Source organism: Rattus norvegicus, chromosome 3 (assembly GCF_036323735.1).
Source record: "Rattus norvegicus strain BN/NHsdMcwi chromosome 3, GRCr8, whole genome shotgun sequence".
NCBI lineage: Eukaryota > Metazoa > Chordata > Mammalia > Rodentia > Muridae > Rattus > Rattus norvegicus.
Genome location: NC_086021.1, coordinates 59792849 through 59820517, shown reverse-complemented (window position 1 = coordinate 59820517; position 27669 = coordinate 59792849). Strand labels below are relative to the sequence as shown.

The 27669-nt window shown below is 38.0% G+C and overlaps 1 protein-coding gene across 11 annotated transcripts in view; it reads right to left on the bottom strand.

Moving 5' to 3' along the window:
* Positions 1 to 27669, bottom strand: part of Galnt13 (polypeptide N-acetylgalactosaminyltransferase 13) — a 657006-nt gene that overhangs the window by 149116 nt on the left and 480221 nt on the right. The window lies entirely within an intron of this gene.

The window sequence follows — 27669 nt, the reverse complement described above, 5'->3', positions numbered from 1 at the left end:
AAACTAGTTCTGACCTTAAACTTAGAATCAGCCTACCTTTGGAGCACAAACAATAAACTTAGCTGGATGGGATCTTGCCGTGTGATCACTATTCCTCAAATCCCTTATCTTCTTCCTTTATATCTTTCTGATAACTGGATCATAGTGCAGCTGCCTGTATTCTTTATTTCCCCATGTTTATTAAATTGGGTATTTCTTACTTACATTTCCCGGTTTCCAGGCCAACATTCCCCTAGCCCCTCGCCCTCCCCTTCTATATGGGTGTTCCCCCCAAGAATCCCATTCACTGGGGGTCCAGCCTTGACAGGACCAAGGGCTTCCCCTTCCACTGCTGTCCTTACTAGGCTAGTCATTGCTACCTGTGCAGTTGGAGCCCAGGGTCAGTCCATATATAGTCTTTGGATGGCGGCTTAAACCCTGGAATCTCTGCTTGGTTGGCATTGTTGTTCATATGGGGTCTCAAGCCCCTTCAGCTCTTTCAGTCCTTTCTCTGATTCCTTCAACAGGGGTCCCGTTCTCAGTTCAGTGGTTTGCTAGTGGCATTCCCCTATGTATTTGCTGTATTCTGGCTGTGTCTCTCAGGAGAGATCTACATCCGGTTCCTGTCTGCCTGCACTTTTTTGCTTCATCCATCTTATCTAGTTTGGTGACTGTATATGTATGGGCCACATGTGGGGCAGGCTCTGAATGGGTATTCCATCTGTCTCTGTTCTAAACTTTGCCTCCCTAGCCCCTCCCAAGGGTATTCTTGTTCTCCCTTTAAAGGAGGAGTGAAGCATCCGCATTTTGGTCATCCTTCTTGAGTTTCACGTGTTCTGTGCATCTAGGGTAATTCGAGCATTTGGGCTAATAGCCACTTATCAATGAGCACATACCATTTGTGTTCTTCTGTGTTTGGGTTACCTCACTCAGGATGATATTTTCCAATTACATCCATTTGCCTATGAATTTGATAAAGTCATTGTTTTCGTTGAAGGAATCGGAGAAAGGAATGAAATAGTTTGAAGGGGCTTGAGAACAACAATGCCAATCAACCAGAGCTTCCAGGGACTAAGCCACTACCCAAAGACTATACATGGACTGACCCTGGGCTCCAGCTGCATAGGTAGCAATGAATAGCCTAGTAGGAGCACCAGTGGAAGGGGAAGCCCTTGGTTCTGCCAAGGCTAGACCCTCAGTGAAAGGGATTGTTGGGGGAGGGAAGTAATAGGAGGAGGATGGGAAGAGGAACACCCACATAGAAGGGGAGGGGGAGGTATTAGGAGGATGTTTGCCTGGAAACTGGGAAAGGTAATAACAATTGAAGTGTAAATAAGAAATAACCAATTTAATAAAGAGGGAAAAAAAAGGAAAAAAATGGATGAGCAGGTAAGAGCACTTGCTCTTGAAGAAAACCCAGTTTTGTTCCAAGCCCTCATATGTTGGTTAGCCACCATCTGTAACTCAAGTTCCTGGGAATCTGGCCACCTCTTTTGACCTTCATGGGTACCAGTAAAGCATGTGGTATACATGCATGCAAGCAGACAAAAATCCCACACATAAAATAAAAATATGAAAATGAAAAAGGAAATATTAATTTCTTGTCATCATTAAAATTTGAGGTTCATGAAGCATATTCCTGGCTCCTCCTGATACACTTACAATAAAACAACAAATCATGCCTTCTCTTTATGCACCTGACTCAAAAAAGAAAAAGAGGAAAATAAAAACAAAAACAATAAACAAATAAAAAATTATGGATATATTGAGGCTAGTATGTTTTGTTCCCTTTTTATTTTCTATAAATACTACATTTATTTGTATTTAGGAATATCCTCTAGATAATACTTAAGTCATCCTTACTGTTGTTGTAATTTTAATGACAATATTATTGGTATAAATGCTACCTCTTGAATCATTTGCCCTGTAGCTATAATAGACTCTTTGTTACTGACATTTTGCCTTAATTTTAGCAATACCTAAGAGAATTGTGTCTGTTTCTGAATTGTATTCCTACTAATGCACCATAGTTCTTATTTTTCTATAAGACTTCACTAATTTTATTCCTATCTCTGCTTTCTCACTTAACACTTCACATTCCACAATTACATTCCACAGAATAACTTAACTAGACTCATTTTGCATTGCTTGTCAATGAAGAAGGCCATCTATTATCAAATGCATAGGTGAAAAGTACTATACTGCTTATTGTACTAAGCATATCCTACTGTTCTGGCTTTTGCTTCTACACCTGTGAAACCCTGGGGCTTAGGATTTGCATCAATTTTTGGTGTCTTCTCACTTAGAATGTTTTCCTCATAAATTGAGCTATGCTTAGGAACAGCCTAAAAAATGACATGTACCAGCCTCAATATTGTATCTTCCAGCAATGCTGTGTCTGAAAAAAAAATGACCTTATAAAATAGAATATTCTATCTTGTAATGAAAATATTTATGATTAAATATCTTCACTATGCTTATTTAAATATTGAAAAGAAGGGAAAAATGAAAGGATAACTTCATTTTATTTAATATAGCCTCCCATTTTAGACAGTGATTAATCTTTCCCCTGTCCCTATGAGTAATACCTAATCCTTTCACTTCATTTACACTTCATTGAAAGAAAAAAAAGTGACAGTAAAGACAATGGTGTGGTACATCATCATTTATATTTTTATTGACTAGCTATAATGATATTAACATTTAGACCTTAATCTTTTTTGGATTCCACAAGTCCTATTTACTAATAAGTGCCATATGGCCAATGGTAGACATTCTTAGTAATATCTATATGTACATGCTGCTAACAGAGCTCATTTTAATGCTATACTACTTTTATCTGGTAGAGTAATTATTAGCAAATAGTTATTTTAAATGTTTTAATGATTGTAACAGAATTTATCAGAAAACTCAACATTCATTTTTTTTTTTTGGTTCTTTTTTTTTCGGAGCTGGGGACTGAACCCAGGGCTTTGTGCTTCCTGGGTAAGCGCTCTACCACTGAGCTAAATCCCCAGCCCCTCAACATTCATTTTTTAAAGAGCTAGTGGCAACATGCAGAAAGGGATATCTGAAGAAATTCACTATGTTGTTTTCGTGACCCATCAGAAATTCTGGAAAAGCTTTGTTTGCTTTTGACTATGCTCTTTCGTCCTTAATGCTCAACTGTGAAAAATGTGCTGTCTCTAGAGAGCCAGATATTCAAGTGCATTTTCAGGAGTTTGTAGAATAAAAGTGTTGGGAAAGGCTTTGTGGAGCCCCTCCTGTGTTCTACCATAAAGTGATATTGGGACTTCCTCAAAGCAAGTCCCATGCTGAGGTTCACAGTTAGGAAGCATTGCAAAGGACATCAGAGACAGAGGCCCAGACATGAAATAGATGTTGTGCCTTTGTTATGAATATGCCAGACTTGAGGGTCATTACTCCTGAAGGGAGGAAATGCACACTATTTTTCAAAGGAGCTTTGGGACATGCAGGGAAACCGAAGATTGTGTGAGGATTTCCTGCCTTCCTTTTTTTTCCCTATTATTCACTTTAGATCCCGATTTCACTCCTCTTTTTCCTTGGTCTACCCAAACACACACATCTTCCTTCCTTCTTTTCTGAGAAGAGGGGAGGAACCCCCAGTATCACCCCACCCTGGCATATCAAGACATTGAAAGACTAGGCGCATCCTCTTCAATTGAGGCCAGACAAGGTGGCTCAGTTAGGGGAACGGGATCCACAGACAGGCAATAGACAGACTCAAGGATAGGCCCTGCTATTGTGAATGGGGGACTCCCACGAAGACTAAGCAGCATATCTGCCATGTATAACGTGGGAAGCTAAGTATAGTGAATATATGCTCTGTGGTTGATGGTTCAGTCTCTGGGATCCCTGAAAGATGCAGATTATTTGACTCTGTTGGATGAGTTTTTTTTTTTTTTTTGTTTCTTTTTTTCGGAGCTGGGGACCGAACCCAGGGCCTTGCGCTTCCTAGGTAAGTGCTCTACCACTGAGCTAAATCCCCAGCCCCGAGTTTTTATCCCTACTGCATCCCTCAGTCCTTGCCTAACTCTCATGAGACTCTCCAAGCTCTGACTAGTGTTTTGCTAAGGATCTCTGCATCTACTTCAGTCAGATGCTCAGTAGAGTTTCCTATCTGCAAACAGCAGATTCCATTCACTCATCTCATTAATCATCTCATTAATAGTGTCAGATGTTAGCTCCCTCACAGGAGATTGGTCTCAAGTTGGGGCAGTCATTGGTTGGTGATTCCCTCAGTCTCTGCTACTTTATTCTTAATAGCCAGATACTGGAAACAACCCAGATGTCCCTCAATCAAAGAATGGATAAAGAAAAAGTGGTTCATTCACAGGCAAATGGATACGGCTAGAAATATCATCCTGAGTGAGGTGACCAAGAGCCAAAAGGACTGGAACATTATGTACTCATTTGTAAGTAGACATTACCCATAAAATAGAGGGTATTTGTGTTACAATCTAAACATCCAATGAGAGTAAATAGCAAGAAAGGTGCAAGTGAGGATGCCTAATTTTCACTGAGAAGGGAAAATAAAATAGTCTTCAAAGGAATGTGGAGGGAGGGATAGGGGATGGGATGGGAAAAGTTCAAAAATCAAGATCAGGTGTAGGGAGAGTTGAGGAGAGAGGACCTGGGGAGTGAATGGAAACTTGCTTGACTGGGCATCTGGTGCATTTCTAGGAAGTGCCAGATACCTGGAAGGAGAGAGGCTTCTGGGTGTCTACGGGGGTAACTCTAGCTGAGACTCCTAGAAGTGGGTGACATGAAATCTGAAGTGGTCACCCCCTATAGCCTACAAGAAATGCAAGGACAAATATCGAGTAGAAATTTCTTGCCTCTTGACTATGAACTCAGACCAAACCAAGCATAAAGTTACATATTAACTCTCTGAAATTACAAAAGACTATTAACTGCCATTTAATATGATTGATTACATTAATAGCACCTAAGCAAACAAAGAAGCTTTCAAGAGGCCATTCATGAGGGCAGAGTTTTCCATCTATTAGTTAGAAGTCATTTAATGTATCAAAAACACCAAGCAGAAGTTTGTAGCAGAATTATACAGTAACAACAACAAAAAAAAAAACAAAAAAATCAAAACAAAACAAAACTAACAAACAAAAATCATGAGGGACAGCAACAGATTATAGACTTCTAATGCAATAATTCTATGAACGTGGGCTCTTCTTCATCTTTAAAAGGCAAATCTAATACAATTAGATGTATACTGTGATCAAGTCACTTATACACATCTAGACAAGCCTCAGATGGAGGGCTCACCTTCTTGTGTGATGTATTTCAGTCACTATAAACATGAATTTGCCCATGTTGTGTTTAACATTTCCAATGATATGATCCAAAAGAGACAAGCCCCTGTGTATGTGAGGAGTTAATTTGGCTAAGTTTTAATTGAAATGGAAAGAACCTATAAGTAGCACCATTCCCTAAGCTGGGAAAAGGGTGACAGCGGAGTTCCAGCATCCATTGCTCACTTCCTCTTTATTGGATGCAGTGTGAGCAGTTGATTCAAGTTCCTGCTCTCATGCTCAGTACCTTTCAACTGTGAGACAAATCCTTCCACAAAGTGTCTTTGTCAGGGCATTTTGTCACAACAATAATTAAGTTATGAGGAAGTTACCTTAGGAGGAAACATAATCTGCTGAAATGCAGCTGAACTTTGACTCAGGTGGATCTAGATAACGAAGACAGGTCCTCCAATCTCTATCTGTCTGATATTAGCATTTGGCCTCTCCTTTTCTTAATTACTTCCCATATAAATACTGTAATGGTAATGAAATAAGATCACATGTCACAAGTGTCAAGGTTTGCAACTGGGTTATTGTTTTGCTTTCACTGGAAATCCATAGTAATAATCTTTGACTATAATTTCATTTGAACAGAACTGAAAATAACAAATATTTTCTTTCATTCTTTTTATCTAAAAGTACGACCTCTTAGTTGTACTGGTTCTAGCATTTGGAACAATATAGTTTGTGAAACAAACAAGCAAACAAACAGAAAAGAAAAAGAAAGAAAAGGAAAAACTCACCAATCCCTATTTTTGTAGAGAATAAATCTTACAATTACATGCTCAAAGTACCTAAAAGGAGTCAAACTAATAGGGTATCTTTAAAAATTGAAAAAAGGAGAAGTTGTAAAGAAAAGTGTTTAAGACTTGAATATCTAAGGTGAAAAAAGACCAGGTTTTTAAATCTAGGTTTCTGTGCTTTTATAAAACAAAAAACAAATAAAAAAAATCAACAATAACAACAACAAAAAAATCCACTTAAAGCGTCTTGGAAAGGACAGGGTTTCTTATTCTTCTTGCTTTCTTATAGCATCTTGAACCAGTAAGTCAGCAGTGGTGCTGCCAACAGTGAGCTGGGCCATACCAACCACAAATTAAGAAAATGCATCAAAGCTTCAAATACACATCAACTTAATGGAATTATTTTCTCAGTTATGTTTCTGTTTTGTTTTGTTTTGCTCCCCCTCCAATGACTCTAGATGTGTGTCAAGGTGACATTAGACTAGCTGGTACAATGGTCCTCTAGTTTGCCTCAATTCATAGCCATTTGGAATAAAATGCTACACTTATAGTAATTAGGAGAATCCAAGAATTATCTTTTCTCTATAGGCAAGCAATATATTAAGGTAGTGATAAATGGGCCAAATCAAAACAGTATTTGTCTGCTTTTTTATATACTTATTTATTTGTTTATTAATTAATTTGTTTTTATTCAGAATCTCATTTAGTATAGGATGACCTCAAACTGGTTACATAAATATGGCTATTCTTAAATGTTAGATTCTTGGTCTTGTCTGATTTCAGGAATTATAGATGTGTTCATATAATGCATGATTCTAAGGCTAAAGAGTTGACAATAGAAGAAACATAAATATTGAACAAACATAAGGAAAAAGTAAATAAATTTGGATTAATTCAAAGACACCATAGCTAACACACGGTGACACAAACCATTTGTTCATGATCTACTATTTACACTAATGATGAATGTGCTGCCCAAAGCAACCATAAAATGTATGGCAGATTTTCTCCTTTTTCTCTCCTCCAGATCCAATCTCCCCAATTCCATCCCTGTGCCAGTTCCTTAGCAGAAAACTCCTACAGTTTCCCTTTCCTATATAACTTCATTCTAAATAAAACACAAAGATCTCCACCTTTCCTACCCCCAAGTCATCCCATTATCTCAGACTCCAGTACCAACAGGCCTTACCGGTCACAGTAAAGTGAACAGGCCAGGCAAATAGGCTCAGAGAAAAATGTCCTAACAGGCATCAAACTCTCCTAAATCCGGAGAGGAAGCAGAAAGCAAGGGACAAAACACCCATCCAACAAAGACAAAACCAGGTATCAGCATCTAGACCTATAATCATCCCAGTCCCAGATGTCGAGACACCACTACAAAAACACAATCACGAACAGCTAGGACAATATGTCTTCATTAGAGTTCAAAAAACCCAATCGCAGAGTCTCCCATTATTCCAAATCAGATGAAGCACAAGAAAAAAGAAAATTCTTAAAACAGGCTTTATGACTATGATATAGGTTCCTAAAGTCCTTAAAGAATAAATCCTTTAAAGAAATCTGGGAAACACAAACATTTGAAAGAAATGAATAAAACTATTCAAGACCTGAAAATAGAAATAGAACCAATAAAGAAAACATAAACTAAGGGAATTCTGAAAATTAAAATGTTAGGAATTCCAACATGATCATCAGATTAGCTTCACCACTAGAAAACAAGGTATAGAAGAGAAAAAATTTAAGAGTTGAAGACGTAGTAGAAAAAATTGATACATTGTTCAAGGAAAATGTTAAATCTAAAAATTTGCACAGCAAACATCCAGGAAAACTGGAACACCATGTAAACACCTAAAAATAAGAGAGGGAGAAGAAGAAACACAAATCAAAAGGCCAGAAACTATTTCTTTAGTTTTAAAATTATATGAATAAGTTTATATAACTTTAAAAATTCTACCTAAATAATTAAGTATTGAAATAGTTGGTATGAAGTATTTGAGAAAGTTTTTTGTGAAGGAAAGGGACACGTTTTGTACTATAATAATTATGTGTATTCAAGAACCATTCTTTTTCTTAGTATGTGATCACACGAATTGGCAAGGAATATACAAAGGTACTAAAAAATGGGTAAAGCAAAACTAGAGAATTTGTCTTCTTGTTTATATATTTATATTTATTTTATTTATTTAATTTATATAATATATGCTATTTGTTGTACATAATATATCAATTTTCTTTTAAGAATATTTCTCAAAAATGTAAGTTGCATACATATCTGAACCAAGTCTGGGAAATAAAATAGACACTGTGTAGTACTAAATCATAACACGGCTTGCAAATATAATGTTACAAGGGAATATAATATATTACTAAAGTTATTGTAGTGGTTTTGATAACAATCACACCAATGGGCTAAAGGTTGGTCCCTATTTTGTGGAACTATATTGGGAAGAATTAAGATGTATGGCTTTTATGGAAATATATGTGTTGCTGATGCTGTGCTTACAGGTTTTAAAAGCTCCCCCAAAGCCCATTCTCTTTCCTATCCTCATCTCTATCAACTCCACCCCCACCCCAGGGGCTATTGCTTGTGTACAGGATATAATCTCTCAGGTACTATTCCAGTTCTGTGCCTGACTGCCTACTGCCAAGCCTCTGACTATAATGGCCTTGGACTCAGCCTCTGAAATTGTAATCGATCCCCCAATTGAATAATTCCTTTTATCAGTTGCCTTAGAAAAAGGATAGATGGTTAAGAAAATAATTCTAATGTTTGTAATATTTGAATTGATGCTTCCGTTTTATTAGTATAATTAACATATCAATAAATTTTTATGTAATTAATGATTTTGTAAAACACATATCCTTTATTTTACAGATGGGGTTTCTGGTACTAAAAGAGGTTAGTGATTTCCTGAGCTCCATGTGGATTAAAAAAAATGTTTCTCGCTATATTTATATTTTCTATTATGTTCACCTTGGTCTAAGTAAAGATATGCTACTATAAATTACAAGACGGTTTGCATTGCGAAGGGGATTAGGATAATTTAATTGAATTAATGGCAAAATTAGGGTGTAAAGCAGTAAAAATGGAGATTCTTACATTTTTCCTGCTTCATCTGTCTGAATAAATGTTAAATGGACACACAGATTGCTAGAGGAGTGAAAAACTGACTAATTTTGATTTGAAAGTCTTTTTTAAACGATTTATTTATTTATTATATGTAAGTACACTGTAACCTTCTTCAGACACACCAGGCATCGGATCCCATTACAGATGTTTGTGAGCCACCATGTGGTTGCTGGGATTTGAACTCAGGACCTCTGGAAGAGCAGTCAGTGCTCTCACCCACTGAGCCATCTCTCCAGCCCATTGAAAGTCTTTATAGTCAAAGAAGATACATGCCTGAGACTCAGTTAACAGGGAGAAGGGATCTACTACCTGCCCATGGTATGATAGATAAGGTTCTCACAAGCTAATACGTTTCATAATTTCAGGGATGCTGTGTTATTCAAGCATCTCTCAGGAGTTCCCAGAAGAAATTTTATTTTAGGATGTGTCAAAACCAATGTTTGTATCCTCTCTTTATTCTAGATCTGTGAAGATGAGATACATTTAAATTTAACTTAAAATCAAAAGGAAATAAATAAAATTTCAGTGATTTCTTTGTTCTCGGGACATTCAAATGTCCCAAAATATCATCTAACTAGGAGTTACCACGCTGAAGCATGTTGAAAAAACAGTTTCATTAGTACAGTATACTCTATTGAGAAAAAAAAAAACACTTCCCTAAACATGACTGTTTTTTTTTTTTTTTTTTTTCTGGGAGGAAAACACTCAACTCAAACAACATGGCATGTCATTAAACTACCATGTGAATTATTTTTGTGTATTTGCTTATTTTGGATAATTATATCAACATGTGATTTTCTGATCTCAGGTTAAAGATTATTCTGCATTATCAAGTTACACTTCAGACAACTAAGACCTGGGCCTGCACATTAGGCAAATCCCCTACCACTGAGTCCCACTCCCAGACTCTCCATGGCCTTTGAATTATGTAGCTACAGGCATTTTTCTGTCATTTTAAGCTGGATTCTGCATATGAAAAATAGACTTAATACATCCAAGACACATTCTTCAGATTTAATAGAATAATGTATTTGACTATAAATCTATTCCTGAAAATTTCCCCCACAATGTCAAACTAACACTGCCACTGGTTTTATTTTATTCTCTGTGAACACATTGATGTCAGCTTATGGCTGTTTCTCCAAAACAACAACACCAAACAATCAGATATCCTTTAACACTGTGAGAATATACTTTGTTAGTTCAAAATACAATGATGACAGTAACAGCACCATATTAGCTTGTGAAAAATCTCTGGAGAGTTGTTGAGCAAGAAATCCCCTCATGTATAAGCTATTCAGAAATAGAAATTTCCTTTCAATTTTTACAAAGTTCATGATGTGATTATGCATTTCTCAAATAAATCTTTGTGCTTAAAACAGAAGTTTTTAAAATCTCCGGTTAATGAATTTATAAATTGAGACAAAATGGCAAAATCTTCTGAAACCCCATTCGATCTGGTTGTGGCATTAGACGAAGAGGGAGAGAGAAACCGGTATACATTTGGATATTTCTTCCTATTTCCAAGTCACTGAGGTGATACTCACTGAAATATTTTGTCTATAAATAGACTCAAGTGACAAAAATCACATATCTTCTCAAAATGCAAAGTGTCTTTCTCAGGGGTTCAATTAGTTGCTGTACAAACAGTCAGAGCAGCTCTCTTCCTATTCCGAATCACCTATAAAATGTTTTCCAAAATATTTTCATAATCTATTATCTAATTTCATGCAACTAAAATCCCTGAGAGGAGTCCTATCTCTTTCTAATTATTTCAGTAATTAGGTGTGATCTCGATTCACTGTGCATTTCTCTGTGGGAGCTGTGAATGGTGAGGCAATCAGGGAGGAGTAGGACTTCTAAGACTCAAAGATAGTCCCTTCAAATTAGACGCTGTTTTCCAGATGCAACAAAAGCACCTAGGGCGAAAATATGTCTGTGGGATATTGATTCATTTCACCAAAATTTAAGAGTTTGGCCCTAACTACTCCAGCATGTTTATTAATGAAAGTGCTAGCCATATACTGTACCATGTCTGAAGTAAAATGCTATTTTTCTCCTGTATGATAAATTGTCTATTTTCAAATTGGATTGAGCATTACTTCTGTTACTTGCCACTTATCATTTTATTTTTGGTAACAGTATATAAATTCAAATAACATATTAAGATCAAATCCTATATTAAATTTTATCTAGAATTTATGAATAATCTATATACTCTGTTTCTTACCATTAACCCTGCCAATAAATAAATAGCTCTAGTCTTCTGAGGACTCTAACAGTTATTTGATACTGTATTTTAAAAAAGAAATTCACTAGGTATTGTCTACACCTTGGACTTCCTGTAAAGGATCAGGCTGTATTTCATATAGTACTATTTCAGGGGCTGGCTTTCTGTAAAAATTTCCTGTAAAGTGACAGGGTTTGAGGTAGAGTAAAAGGGCTTGTGATATAGAATAATCTGAATCAATGTTGCATAAACTTATTCAATTTCTTTTATCTTATATTCTGAGTTTCTAAATTGGAGACAAAAATACTAAACGTGATTAGTTTAGCATATAATATATGGTGGTAATAAAGCAGGGTTACACTAATTAAATTCTGTCTTCCATAAAAATGGAAAACAGTTGCTTAATAATTTTTTTTCAAATTAACAAATGGAGGACAGTTGGATGTGGTGCTACATGCCTGTCCTAGAACTTGAGAGGCAGAAGAAGAACTTAAGCAAACTTTAGGTCAGCTGAGCTACAAAGTAATTTGAGGCCAGCTTGACCTATACAGTGAGACTCTTTCCCAAACAAAATTTACAAGTATATTAAGTGTAGTGATCCAGAGCTTGAGAGACAGCATATGTTCTCTGTCACAAGCAGATTTTAGTTTTTAATTGTTATATTTGTATAAATATGTGGGAATAAAAGAGGATACTAGTTATGGCACTAGGACAGGGACCATGCTACAGGAAAAGGAGCTTTACAGAAAGGTAGGAGAAGTAAATAGAATCCATGCAACATGACACTGCTGAGGGTGGGAGAGTAAATGAGAAGATTACAACAACAGCAAAACTATGGTTGAGGATATCATAAGGTCTGGGTGTAACCTGTGAGCAAAGGTCATGGGACTCAATATTTTAATGACTAAAATCAAATTAAAACATATCTAGATTACTTATTAAAATTGCATATATATATATATATATACACACACACATGCAATCTAAAACAAACATTACTAGAGGAAGGACATACATGGTCAGACAGAGAGAGATGCCTAGGTCTATCATCATAACTTTATGAGGGTAAAAATCTCTTGAATATTTGGAGGTTATCTTGTGAATTGTCACTGAATATGAGATATTCCTGAAGGTTTGGTATAAATATAATTTCACTAATCATTTTAGGTTAGGAAGCAAATTCAATTACAGTCCCATATTTACTTTTCTCTCATGTATTTTTAATTCCAAATTTAAATAAGATCTAGTTTTAAGTCTAGTTTGATAGATCAGTCATTTTTTCTTTAACTATGACAGAAGGAAAATGCTAAGAGTCTTGGAAAAACATGTAGATTTGACATTACCATACTACAAAGTTCGTAAGATGCCCAAAAGAATAATAAAAAAGAAGTAAATTAAGAAACTATTTTATGAAAATGATTGAGGTCACCAAGAAAAGTCACTGCAAAATCACATTAAGAGCTAAACTATTCCATAAAGTGTGTTGAGATAATAAATGTGTACTGTATAAATAAGTGAAAATGGGAAGAGTAAAGATTAATGGAGATGCTAGGTAAAGTGAGGTGCACAAAACTCAAAGCATCTGAACTAAGGAAATCAAAGAGCTGAAAAGCTCAAGACAGACCACCAAACAACGGAAGATTTTTATTTGTGTGTTGGTTGGCTAGTTGTTGTTGTTGTTCCCAGACTGTCTCACACATGTTCAGGAAATATTTGACAAAAATTGAATTAAAAATGCTTTTGTGATGACCATATCTCATACTCATTCCTATTACCCATATACATTTATTCTCTGAGATATATTTTGGGATATGAGGTACTTATAATCCCAAGCTATTTCTTTTCCTAGGCATAGCATATTTCATAATAAGGAAGCTCATATTTCAAATGTAAATCAATCAATCACAACTGACACAGTTACCTACTTCTCTCTGAAGTACCCTCAAGCCTAAGGCACTGCCTAGACTCTAAGTCTTCCATGCTGACATCTGACAACTAGGTCAGCTCGGGTTCTAGATAATCCTAAACTGTCCCCCTTTCTCATCTTTCTCCTCATCACCATTTCTACACATCCTGCTTCCTGACATAACTTGCTGTTTTCCCATGTGGTCTTGCATATGTTATGTGATGTCTCCAGAGCCCCAGGGCTTTCTGTTCCCTGAACAGTCCTTTCCTATGTCTTTACTATGTCTGAGTTAAACAAGCCCCAGGCATTTCTTTTTTTCTGGAAATGTGGAAAATGACTCTAATTTTGCTGAACTAATGAAAGTAATGTGAGACTTTTTACCTATGCAAGTTCCCACAAATTTAAAATGGCTACCCTGAGTTTAAATTGATACAGATGTTATATAGGATACTTTGGTAATATTTAAAACATTATAGGATTGTTTAACATAGGTTGTGATTAAGGAAAAGGGAAACAAATCCGAAAACACTAAGCTATCAAATACATATAGAATGGTATGATTTTTTTTCTTTTCTTTATTTTTTAGGAGTTGGGGACCGAACCCAGGGCCTTGTGCTTGCTAGGCAAGAGCTCTACCACTGAGCTAAATCCCCAACCGAATGGTATGATCTTGAAGATAGATACTGTATATCTACACATGAGATATGTATTATACAATGTTCAAAGGAAAGCATCAAATTTACAACTCTAAACATTAATAAAATATACATTTTAATATTCATAACAACAGTCTGAACCTTAGAATGAATGAAGTAGGTTTATAGATGTTCCAAATGTTTTATTTTAAAATAAACATGTGTGACTATGGAAGGAGACAATGGCAGGGGAGGGAGATGTACATAGGATAAGGAAATTGAACAAAGGTGTGTAGCAGTAGGGGATGGGGAACTGGGGATAGCCACCAGAAAGTCCCAGATGCCAGGAAAGTAAGAGGCTTCCAGGACACAAAGGGGATGAGGTTAGCTGAAATACACAACAAAGTGGAAAGAGAAGCTGTAGAATCCAGAGGCTATGCCCAGCCTCTGGTTGAGGGATGGGGCTACAACCCATCTCAAAAATATTAACCTAAAATTGTTTCTGTCTAAAAGAAATATGGAACAAAGAATGGAGCAGAGACTGAAGAAAAGGCCTTCTAGAGACTGTCCCATCTGAGATCCATCCCATATGCAGACATCAAACCCAGACACTACTGCTGATGCCAAGAAGCACTTGCTGACAAGTATCTCTGACAGGAGCCTAAGATAGCTGTCTACTGAGAAACTCTGCCAGAGCCCTACCGATACAAATGTAGATGCTCGCAGCCAACCATCAGATTGAGCATGGGGATCCCAATAGAGGAGTTAGGAGAAGGACTAAAGGAGTTGAAGGGGTTTGAAACACCATACGAAGAACAACATTATCAACCAATCAGACACCCCAAAGCCCCAAAGGACTATCCACCAACCAAAGAATACACATGAAGTGATCCATGACTCCAGTCACATACATAGCAGAAGATGGCACTGTCTGGCATCAATAGGGGAGGCCCTTGGTCCTGTGAAGGCTGGATGCCATCACATTCTAGGGGGATGCTATGGTGGGGAGGCAAGAGTGGGTGGGGAAGCACCCTCATAGGAGCAGGGGGAAGGGGAATGAATTGGGGGTTTGCAGAGGGGAAACCATGAAGGGGGATAAGAATTAGAATGTAAATAAATAAGATAACCAATAAAAACTAATAACATTTTAAAAAATTACTATAACTAGAAACTTCACTTTATCCTTCTAGTTCTTAGTTTACAATGAAAGTAACATATCTTCTTTCATAAACTTTTTTTTTTTAAATTTCTACTGTGAACATGTATTGCTTTCCTTTTACTTTTCTTTTTTCATTTCTGTATTTACATTTCAAATGTTATCCTCTTTCCTGGTTTTCCCTCTAGAAATATCCCCATACGATCCCCACACTGACTGCATCCATGAGGGTGCTCCCCCACCCATTCAATGCCTCCCACCTTCCCGCTCTGACATTCCCCTACAATGGTGCATCAAGTCTTTACAGGACCCAGGGCCTCTCTTCCCATTGTTGCCCGACAACATCAATCCTCTGTTACATATGTGACTGGAGTCATGGGTTGCTCCATGAGTACTCTTGGTTGGTGGTTTAGTTCCTGGGAGCTCTGGGGTGTCTAGTTGGTTGATATTGTTTTCTAATCAGCAAAATTATCTGGAGTGATACTATGGCATGTTTTCATACTGAAGTGATATCACTGTTCCTCACAACTTTCCAGCTTAAAATTTGTTAATTCACTTTGGACATTGCTTTCAACTTTTAACTCAGAATATTTATTGATATGGACTACTGCAGTTTGACAAGCCTATCAGGAATCATTTAATAATGACAGATTTTTTAAACAAATATTTTAACTATGTAAAATTGTACTCTAGTTAATAATTAAATAAGGATATTTAATCTTTCTTAAGTGTTATTCAGAATATTAGACTGGAAAATTAGCATTCTGAGAAAATCTGGATGCTTGTTACAGATTTTTAACCAGTTCAGTTACATTTTTGCAATAACAAAGTCCTGTAACAGAAGAAACATCACATTAATTAGAAACAATTTCACAGCAGCTCTCCTTACTAATAAGTTAGAAACACTCAAAGTAAAAAAAGTGCCTAGCTGTAGTTATAATTCTTCCAGGGACCTCTAATCAGAAAATAAATTGGATAATTTTCAATTTCATCTCATAATTATATCCAAAAGATGTGTGTTCCTATTGTTTGCCTAGATAAAGGGAACTGTCTAGGATATCTGAATTGAAAATTAAATTCTAAAAGCACCCCTTAGAAAAACCACATTTGAAAAGAAATGATCTGTCTTGTCTGTTCACTATCTTCACCGACTACAGGAACGGGTACTGTGAATGAAATAAACCCAATTACCAAGAATGTCCATGATCTGAAAATAACTCTGAGAACTGCTGTGCATTTTCTTCATAGCTTGCATATGGAAAGCCCATTGAGCTCCGCAGACTGACAATTTTAGTTTATTTTATTTAAGTCAAAGTTTAGTAGGTCATCCAGGGTGGCTTCAAACCACCTCAAGCCAACTTCCTATATTAATTTTTGGAACATGCATGCATCATCATGCTCAGATATAAACACTTAATGACGGCTAGCTACATTATTTATAATATACATATAATTTTATGTGTATGTATACTTAAGTGAAGTTACAACACTGGATGTGAAAATACTTCCTATCCTAATCCTAGACAAACAAAAATCCAAGAACCAGGCATAGAAAAACTTGTTGCAAATTGTTGGTCAGGGGAGTTCAGAAAACTCCTCAAAACACTGTAGGCTGTTGCTATTATACTTTTGGCGTCCCAGAAGTAGAACATAAGACCAAGTAGCTGAAACACCAAATATTTGCACACAGTACTGACTGGATTTGAGCTGTAACTGATCTGAAAACCAAATCTGTCTCTGAAGACGAACCGTAATAATGCAAGCTGGTAAGGGAGGAAAGCATATCTACATACTGGGGTACCTGAGAACCACGATACTCAACAGTAAGGAAAAATATTCCTAGTGGCATAGCTGTCTAATGAGATGCAAGGCTTACTTGACAGAATGGAAAACATACCTGGTACCATAAAATTAGCCAAATGCATATGGTTGATGAGGTCATGGAACTTGGAGGAGAATCTTCTGCTACAATTTTTTAAATCAATATGATTACTAACCTCATTCTAACATCTTATTTTATACCCACATGCAAGTGTGGATCCCACCTTCATCAAAGAAGCTTCTCTCTGCAGAAAAAGAAAACTATTACAAAATTCTACAACTAGTCTACAGAGAATAATTGGCCTTGGTGCACCCATCCCCAATTAATATATATACAGCACAATTCCTGCATGGGAAACTCAGGGAAATTATGGAAGAGGGAACAGAACAATTATCATATCATCAAAACCCAAAAGTCTGTTGTGAAATTCTGCTTTCTACATACAACAGGGAAGCTACAAGTTACAACAAGGCTGCCTAACCAAGACCTTAACAATTCCATAACCAGTTGACATTTCTGTTAGATTCACCCACTATATATTTTATTTTTATTACTTCCTTATATGATTTAGGAAGATATACCAATTTTATTTTCAAAGTGTCATTTATTCCAATGTCCTGATATATCAACGATCAGTATTTAGATAAATAATTTTGATTAATTTTAGAATAGGAAATCATGCAGCTGTAGTAGATGAACCATAAATAGATATTTCATCAAGAAAATGATCAAGGTATAAAAGTTCAATAAATCTTTCCTCTTTGTTCAGAGATTCGGGAAATGTATGGAATTTTTAATTTTTCACTGGTATGTGTATAAAGTTATTTTTCCTTGGCTCTCACATTTTTAGCAATTTTTTTGCACAGAGAAAAATTCATTTTATGACAAAGAAAATATTTATCAAAGGTAAACAAATAAGACAATTTTGCATGTAAAGAAAATGGCCCTTTTTCAGTAAATATATTCTGTCTTACCTAAACATTTTTATCTTTGAAAATAAACTGAATTCAGATAATAGAATTGAAACATGTGGACTTCTCACAGCATTATCTAATTCTACTGGGATTTCACACTATATTAAATCTGATCATTCTTGCAGCAACAATGAATACTCTAGATCTCTGTTTAACTATGAAAGAAATGAAGAAATGTTTTGAATTGGCCTTGTTGGACAATGACTAATACTAGTCTGAAGTGAGAAGCTCCAGCTATTGTAAAAGCAATTAACAACTTATCCGTCCTCTTAGACAAATTAAAATGACAAATATTTCTCCTGATAGAGGAGAAAGCGAGCTATATTACCAGATCTGCAAGTGACAGCTATGCTTTATTTCCAAGTTGCCTTCTGTTTTCACAAAGGAAAATAACCTAATGTCTTTGCTTGGTTTCTAATCATGGCAGATAATATCAGAGGGGCTACTTCCACAATCGCAGTAAGTTTCAAAGCTTCACAGGCAGCTGTGTTCATTATGCCCAGGCTGTCAGTCACACAGCCAGTCATTTGTATTGCTGTTGATCCCCCATTGCTATGTTTCCTCATGAACATTTCTCTTCTCATTCATGGGGCGTTTAAGCATTCAGTTCTATCTCCGTACAAATAGCATTCTGGAGGATCCTTGTTAGAATCCCTTCATCATAATAAAGAGTAAAGATGTTTTCTTATATCACTATTAGAAAGTTGAGTCCTTGCAGACAGGAACCTGATATGGGTGTCTCCTGAGAGGCTCTGCCAGAACCCTACTGATACAGTCGAGGATGCTTGCAGATAACCACTGGACTGAACAAAGGGACTCCAATGGAGGAGTTAGAGAAAGAACTGAAGATGTTGAAGGTTTGCAACCTCGATAGAAAGAACAACAATATCAACAAACCAGACCCCACCAGAGCTCCCAGGGACTAAACCACCAACCAATGAGTACACATGGGAGGATACATGACTCCAGCCGCATATATAGCAGAGGATGGCATTGTCAGGCATCAATAGGAGCAGAAACCTTTGCTCTGTGAAGGTTATCTTTGACAATGTAGGGGAATGCCAGGGCGTTGAGGTGGCAGTGTGTGGGTGGGTGGGAGTGGGAGCATCCTCAGAGAAGCAAGGGGAGGAGAAGGGGATGGGGGGGTAGGGATAACAATTGAAATGTAAATACATAAAATTTCCAGAAAGAAATTTAAAAAGGATGTTGAGTCCTGAAACTAATCTCAAAATTTTTTGAATCCTGTCATGAAAGATGATCAGGTATTGGGTGAGGGGAAAGTACTGAAGTCCTGAAGGCCAGCACAAACAATGGAAACAGACAACCTCAAGAGGTCGGAAGTAGAAGGACCCTCCAGAATGTACCAGAGACTTGGAATGTGAAAGACTATCAGGACTCAAAGGGAAAGACCTTAGATGAAGTGCTCTAAGGTTGGGAGAAGGAACTTGTAGAGCCCACCTCCAGCAGAAAGACAGGACATCAAGTGATAGATGGGGTTGCCATCTCACAGTCAAAACTCTGACTCATAATTCCTATCTGAAAGAACTGGAGCAACAAAAATGGAGAAGAGCCTGAGGAAAATTGTGATCCAGCTCAAGCGGAGGCCCCAAGGCCTGACACTAATACTGACGGTGTGGAGTACTTATAAAAAGGAACCTACGAAGACGAGACCCAACAAACAGCTGAAAGTGTCAGATGCAGATATTTACACCCTATCAATGGACAGAAGCTGCTGAACGCTGTGGTTGAATTAGGGAAAAACTGGTAAAAGCTGAGGAGGGCGACCCTATATGAGGACCTGCAATCCCAATTAACCTGGACCCCTGAGATCTCAGACACTGGACCACCAACCAAGCTTCATAACCAGCTGATATGAAGCCCCCAGGGCATATACAGCAGAGGACTGCCGGGTTTGGACTCAGTCACAGAAGATGCACCTTACCCTCAAGAGTTTGGAGGACTCAGGGAATTTAAAGGTATGGAGGGGTGGGGCAGGGACATCCTCATGTAGATGTGGGGTAGAGAGGAGTTATGGAATGGGGAACAGTCAAGGGTGGACAGGGAGAGGAATAAAATCTAGAGTGAAAAATTTTAAAAAAATAAAATTAAAAAGGAAAAAATTTGAATCTACTTTTTACTCTTATCTTGATAAGTTTTTTGTTTGTTTGCCTGATGGAGGATTTCACACACCATCAGCTCCTAATGAATCTTATCACTTCCAGAAGGGTCACTCATTGATGTACATACACACACACACACACACACACACACACCACCACCACCACCACCACCACCACCAACAACAACAACAACAATAACAATAACAACTTTTAAACAGTATCGAAAATAGAACAGTTCTCAATACAGGAAAAAATAAAAACTTTTAACCATAACTCACTAGGCAATAGGGAATAATTGATGTGATTTCAGATCTATGTTGTCTTACACCAGAGGCCAAAATATTAAACCTGTTTGTGTGTAGCAAAGTGATGTATCACTGCAGTAAAAGAGAGGGTGCTACCTACACTCTTTGGCTTGCATCAGGGACTGTCATCTTATCTATGCCAACCCCACTTAACTGAAGTTCCAAGCTGTCTGTCCATGTTGTTTCCACCTGTAAAATAGCCCTATGCTTTTCACGCTTCTCTCCATGATCATTGAGCATGTATTTGTACTAACTAAAATTTATATTTGGTTTCCAGAAACCCATAATGCAGCCTTCAATCATCTCTCCACTGTGATTTTTCTCTTGTGTAAGAGCCAAAGTGACTCAATCCCCATTTATGTCCTTTAGCAAGTAACTGCGTTTGAGATGAACCCATGCTGGTGCTGAACTCTTCCAATTGAATTATTTTTTCTTCCCATTTTTTCGACAGCTCCATGCTCACTCCTAATTCTCTGCAGGTATAAGCTGTGCCTTTCCATCAACAAACTACATTTCCCTGACCAGTTTCCCTTTTCTCAGTTCATCTTAGAAGACAATGAATTCAAAAGACTCGTCTGACTTTGTGAAATTATTGTTGAAAGCTTTCCTATGTTTTGTCATTCTTCCTATTACGTCCTATTTTGAATTTCATTCTGATTGATTGTTTACTTGGGGGTATTCCCTTCCATAAATTATACAAATGAGGATGGGCAGGATAATTTCTTGTTTTATATTTATTAAGGAAAAACAATGAGTGGATTAAGACCCAACAGAAAGAATTGTTATTTGTAAACATCCATTTATGGCTCAAATGAATTGTCAAATTATTTGAATATTTTCAGGCTATGGCCTTCGACTCTTTAGCTCTCTCTAAATATCTATAATGACATCATACAAAAGTCTCCAGACATCATTTTTCTATTATTCTTCTACAAATGATTTTCTTTTCCTTTTCTTCTTTCCCTCTTTTCAGAGGCTGGGTTTTTTTTTTTTCTGGTTTCTAGTCAAATAAAAGCTACTTGTCCCTTGCAAACAAGATTCTTGTTTTACAGTTGAGACCTTACAGGGCAAAACACCAAGGATATTCAGCTAGGAATAAGTGACTCTCATTTTCCTTTCATAGATGTTCATGTATGAACATGGTGGAATGCCAAAATAAGTGGAAAGTTCCTGTTAGCTTCAGTACTATGTTGATGCAATAAGACAACAGTCCATTTTTTACCAAGAATTCTACAAAGCAAGTTCATGTGGCTATTATTACTTCTTTGTTCTATGTCAGGATTCATGCCTCTTCCCTTCTATTTTTATAAAATATTCCATTCTACAGGGTCTGGAGGAGATGTTACAAGCCCCCATGTTTGTAAAAATTAAATAAGTCACTGGCATCACTGAGTCACAGGCCCAGAGCTGGAAAAGCTTGGCAAGACAAAAGGAAAAGAAAGAACCTAAAGGTCCCCCTGTGGAACTTGAGAAGACTTAAGAACTAATCAGACCACAGCCCTGTGTCATTTAAAATCTACATTTGAGGAAACCCACAAAACACTGAAATGGAGTGATTAACTCTGCTTTCAAAGGGCTAAGAAAAACATACATGAAGAAAGCCAGTTCAGCTGCCAGAAGACTTTTTCTCTTTTTATCCCCAGGTCCAATTCCCCAGTCTTCTCCCAGCTCTGTGGCAGAAAACCCTTGGCAATTTTCTCTGCTGCACCTCACCCCTGCTCCCATCTCCTAAGGATCCTATAGATTTTCCGTTTTTAAAAATCCCTCCCTATTAGCCCAAATGCTTGAATTACCCTAGATGCCTAGAAAAATGAAACTCAAGACGGATGATCAAAATGTGAATGCTTCACTCCTTCTTTAAAAGGGGAGCAAGAATACCCTTGGCAGGGAATAGAGAGGCAAAGATTAAAACAGACACAGAAGGAACACCCATTCAGAGCCTGCCCCACATGTGGCCCATACATATACAGCCATCCAATTAGACAAGATGGATGAAGCAAAGAAGTGCAGGCGGACAGGAGCCTGATGTAGATCTCTCCTGAAAGACACAGCCAGAATACAGCAAACGCAGAGGCGTATGCCAGCAGCAAACCACTGAATTGAGAATAGGACCCCCGTTGAAGGAATCAGAGAAAGAACTGGAAGAGCTTGAAGGGGCTCGAGACCCCATATGTACAACAATGCCAAGCAACCAGAGCTTCCAGGGACTAAGCCACTACCTAAAGTCTATACATGAACTGACCCTGGACTCTGACCTCATAGGTAGCAATGAACAGCCTAGTAAGAGCACCAGTGGAAGGGGAAGCCCTGGGTCCTGCTAAGACTGAACCCCTAGTGAACTAGATTGTTGGGGGGAGGGCAGCAAGGGGGGGGGAGGATGGGGAGGGGAACACCCATAAAAAAGGGGAGGGGGAGGGGGATGTTGGCCTGGAAACCGGGAAAGGGAATAACACTCGAAATGTATATAAGACATACTCAAGTTAATAAAAAAAAATCCGTCCCCCTTTTTATTGTTTTTTCACAACCCACAACTCCAAAAGTACTTCCCCCCACCCCCCACAGGCCATGCCTGTGAGAAAACCAAGTAGGTTGCCTGGAGACATTCTTTTATCTCCTTGTTCTCCAATTTCCAATCCCCTGGTGGCATCCCCAATCAATTGCAGAGCACCCTAGAGAGCCTCCCTTGTCCACCTCCACCCATTTGTTGCTCTGGTCAAGACCTCAACTTCAGGAGGTATACACTGCCAAATCAATGGCCTCCCTCCCTGGGGCAGCAAGTAGGCTGAAGGAAGACCCACACCTGTTCTGCTTTTCCTTAGTTTCTTTCTGTCTTTTTTTTTTCCATCTTTATTAACTTGAGTATTTCTTATTTACATTTTGACTGTTATTCCCCTTCCTGAGTTTCTGGGCCAACATCCCCCTAACCCCTCCCCCTCCCCTTCTCTATGGGTGTTCCCCTCCCCATCCTCCCCCCATTACCGCCCTCCCCCCAACAATCACATTCACTGGGGGTTCAGTCTTGGCAGGACCAAGGGCTTCCCCTTCCACTGGTGCTCTTACTAGGCTGTTCATTGCTATGAGGTCGGAGCCCAGGGTCAGTCCATGCATAGTCTTTGGGTAGAGGCTTAGTCCCTGGAAGCTCTGGTTGCTTGGCATTGTTGTTCATATGGGGTCTCGAACCCCTTCAAGCTCTTCCAGTCCTTTCTCTGATTCCTTCAACAGGGTGCCGTTCTCAGTTCAGTGGTTTGCTGCTGGCATTCGCCTATGTATTTGCTGTATTCTGGCTGTGTCTCTCAGGAGAGATCTACATCCAGTTCCAGTCAGCCTGCACTTCTTTGCTTCATCCATCGTGTCTAATTGGGTGGCTGTATATGTATGGGCTGTATATGTATATGTATATGTATGTATATGTGGGGCAGGCTCTGAATGGGTGTTCCTTCTGCCTGTTCTAAATTTTGCCTCCCTATTCCCTGCCAAAGATATTCTTGTTCCCCTTTTAAAGAAGGAGTGAAGCATTTGCATTTTGGTCATCCATCTTGAGTTTCATGTATTCTGTGCATCTAGGGTAATTCAAGCATTTGGACTAATAGCCACTTATCAATGAGTGCATACCATGTGTGTTTTTCTGTGATTGGGTTACCTCACTCAGGATGATATTTTTCAATTCCCTCAATTTGCCTATGAATTTCATAAAGTCATTGTTTTTGATAGCTGAGTAATATTCCATTGTGTAGATGTATCACATTTTCTGTATCCATTCCTCTGTTGAAGGGCATCTGGGTTCTTTCCAGCTTCTGGCTATTATAAATAAGGCTGCTATGAACATAGTGGAGCACGTGTCTTTTTTATATGCTGGGGCATCTTTTGGGTATATGCCCAAGAGAGGTATAACTGGGTCCTCAGGTAGATCAATGTCCAATTTTCTGAGGAACCTCCAGACTGATTTCCAGAATGGTTTTACCAGTCTGCAATCCCACCAACAATGGAGGAGTGTTCCTCTTTCTCCACATCCTTGCCAGCATTTGCTGTCACCTGAGTTTTTGATCTTAGCCATTCTCACTGGTGTGAGGTGAAATCTCAGGGTTGTTTTGATTTGCATTTCCCTTATGACTAAAGATGTTGAACATTTCTTTAGGTGTTTCTCAGCCATTCGGCATTCCTCAGTTGTGAATTCTTTGTTTAGCTCTGAACCCCATTTTTGATAGGCTTATTTGTATCCCTGTGCTGTAACTTCTTGAGTTCTTTGTATATTTTGGATATAAGCCCTTTATCAGTTGTAGGATTGGTAAAGTCTTTTCCCAATCTGTTGTTTGCTGTTTTGTCCTAACTACAGTGTCCTTTGCCTTACAGAAGCTTTGCAGTTTTATGAAATCCCATTTGTTGATTCTTGATCTTAGAGCATAAGCCATTGGTGTTTTGTTCAGGAAATTTTCTCCAGTGCCCATGTGTTCAAGATGCTTCCCCACTTTTTCTTCTGTTAGTTTGAGTGTATCTGGTTTGATGTGGAGGTCCTTGATCCACTGGACTTAAGCTTTTTGCAGGGTGATGAGCATGCGTTTCACTATGTACTCCAATCTCCAGAGCTGTAGCAGGAAATCTGCTGTGGTCTCCCTTTCTTCTTTTACTGCATCACAAATGGATCACAAAAACTATCTCTTCTAGCTTTCCTTCCCCCAATTTATCCCAGTTACATATCCTCCAACATAGGCAGGCATTCTCTGTGAGCACACAAGCTGAAAAGATCAGGAAAACAGGCAATACACAGCTACCACACTCTCTGAAAATCCAGGGAGGAATTTTAAAACATGGAACAAAATGTTTATCCAACAAAAGCAAATTCAGAAATGAGCACTTAAACCTATAATCAACTCAAACACAGATACCGAGATGCCAATATAAAAACACAATCAAAACAGCCAGGCCAATGTGTTCCACTAAGCCTGGCTATCCTACCACATCAGGCCCCAAATATTCCAACAAAGCTGAAACACACACACACAGACACACACACACACACACACACACACACACACAAATCTAAAACCTAACTATATGTAAAGGATAAAATTTATTAAAGAGGAAATTAATAACTTCCTTAAAGAAAAAAAAACACAAACAGCTGAAGGAAATAAAATTATTCAATACTTAAAAATAAAAATATAATCAGTAAAGAAAACTTGAGGGTAGAGAATTGTGAAAATGAAAATTTTAGGAATTTGAACTTGGATGACAGACAGAAACTTTACCATATCTCAGGTGTTGGAGATATGAGAGAAGAAATGCATCAGTCAAAGAAAATGTTAAACCTAAAAGCCTCCTGACCACCCCCCCCAAAAATCAAAGGAATCTGGGACAGTATTAAAAAACCAAAAAATACAAATAATAGTAATAGAGCAATCAGAAGAATACCATCTCAAAGGTCCAGAAAATATTTTCTACACTATCATTGATGAAACCATTTCTAACATAATTAAAGAGATGCCAATATAGGGACAAGAAGCAGACAGAGCATCAAATGCATTGGACAAGAAAAGAAAACCCCCTCTACACATAATAATCTAAACAATAAACAAACAGAAAAAAGAAAGAATATTAAAAATTTCAGGTCAAAAGAAAAATAGCATGTAAAGACAGACCCATTATAATTACACCTGACTTCTCAATGGTAATTTTTAAAAGACAGAATAGCCTTAACAGATTTGCTATAGACTCTAAGAAAGTACAAAAGCCAGGCAAAATTCCTATATGCAGCAAAATTTTCAATAACCATAGATGAAGAATATAAGATATTCCAACCTAACATCAAATTTAAACCACATCTATCCACAAACCCAGACCTTCAGAAGGTGCTGGAAGGAAAACCCAAACCTAAGAAAGTTACTGACATCCATGAAAACAAAGGAAATTATCAAAACAATTTTATGTCACGAAAAAGAAAAGAAGGGGCATACACATACACACACATGCACATACCACCACCACCACCACAACCACCACCACCACCACCACCACCACCACCACCACCACCACCACCACCACCATCATCGCCAACAAAATTACGGGAGTAAACAGTCACTGGTCGTTTATAACTCTCAATATCAATGGTCTCAATTCCCCAGTACAAAGACACAGGCTAACAGATGGATGTGAAAACAGGATCCATATTTTTTGCTGAATATAAGAAACAAACATCGCCTTCAATTATACCTGTTGCCTTAGAGTTAAAGGCTGGATAAAAGATATTTCAAGCAAGTAGACTTAAGAAGCAAGCTGGCTGAGAAACACCTAAAGAAATGTTCAACATCTTTAGTCATAAGGGAAATGCAAGTCAAAACAACCCTGAGAATTCACCTCACACCAGTGAGAATGGCTAAGATCAAAAACTCAGGTAACAGCAAATGCTGGCCAGGATGTGGAGAAAGAGGAACACTCCTCCATTGTTGGTGGGATTGCAGACTGGTAGAACCATTCTGGAAATCAGTCTGGAGGTTCCTCAGAAAATTGGACATTGAACTGCCTGAGGATCCAGCTATACCTCTCTTGGGCATATACCCAAAAATGCCCCAACATATAAAAAAAGACACGTGCTCCACTATGTTCATAGCAGCCTTATTTATAATAGCCAGAAGCTGGAAAGAACCCAGATGCCCTTCAACAGAGGAATGGATACAGAAAATGTGATACATCTACACAATGGAATATTAATCAGCTATCAAAAACAATGAGTTTATGAAATTCGTAGGCAAATGGTTGGAACTGGAAAATATCATCCTGAGTGAGGTAACCCAATCACAGAAAAACACACATGGTATGCACTCTTTGATAAGTGACTATTAGCCCAAATGCTTGAATTACCCTAGATGCCTAGAACAAATGAAACTCAAGACGGATGATCAAAATGTGAATGCTTCACTCCTTCTTTAAAAGGGGAACAAGAATACCCTTGGCAGGGAAGAGAGAGACAAAGATTAAAACAGACACAGAAGGAACACCCATTCAGAGCCTGCCCCACATGTGGCCCATGCATATACAGCCATCCAATTAGACAAAATGGATGAAGCAAAGAAGTGCAGGCCGACAGGAGCCGGATGTAGATTGCTCCTGAGAGACACAGCCAGAATACAGCAAATACAGAGGCGAATGCCAGCAGCAAACCACTGAACTGAGAACGGGACCCCTGTTGAAGGAATCAGAGAAAGAACTCGAAGAGCTTGAAGGAGCTCGAGACTCCTTATGAACAACAATGCCAAGCAACCAGAGCTTCCAGGGACTAAGCCACTACCTAAGGACTATACATGAACTGACCCTGGACTCTGACCTCATAGGTAGCAATGAATAT